Raw genomic sequence first — 612 nt, forward strand, 5'->3', positions numbered from 1 at the left:
CAAAAAAATAGCCAGGCGTTGTGGTGGGCACCTGTGGTCCCAGCCACTTGGAAGGCAGAGACAGGAAAAAAAATAAAATAAAATAAAATAAATAATAAGATGAAACCAAAAAACGTTATGCTGATAGACTTGAAAACAACGAAATGGACATGTTCTTAGAAAAACAATGTTTATCAAAAATTGACTCAAAATAGAACAATTCATCCTAAAATTCACATAGAATCTCAAGGGACTTTGAATAACCAAAACAATTCTGAAAAAGGAGAACAGAGGTGAAGGACTCATACTTCATGATTTCCAAAATACATTGCAAGATAAAACATATTACAGAGTGGTAGTGGCATAAGCAAAGACAGAGAGACCAGTGGGATATAACAGAGGGCCCAAAGGTAAACTCTTGAGTATATGGTCATATGATCCTTGACTAGGGTGCCAAGGCTACAAATTGGGAAAAGGGCAGTCTTTTCAATAAACGGTGTTGGAAAAGCAGATGTCTACATCAAAAAGAATGAAGCCAGGCTCTTAACCTTAGACAACATGCAAAAATTAACTCAAAATGGATTATAGACCTAAACATAAAACTGCTGAAGAAAACATAGGGAGAAACTAAAT

Source organism: Otolemur garnettii, unplaced genomic scaffold (genome assembly GCF_000181295.1).
Source record: "Otolemur garnettii isolate 467f Iridium unplaced genomic scaffold, OtoGar3 scaffold00249, whole genome shotgun sequence".
Lineage (NCBI taxonomy): Eukaryota > Metazoa > Chordata > Mammalia > Primates > Galagidae > Otolemur > Otolemur garnettii.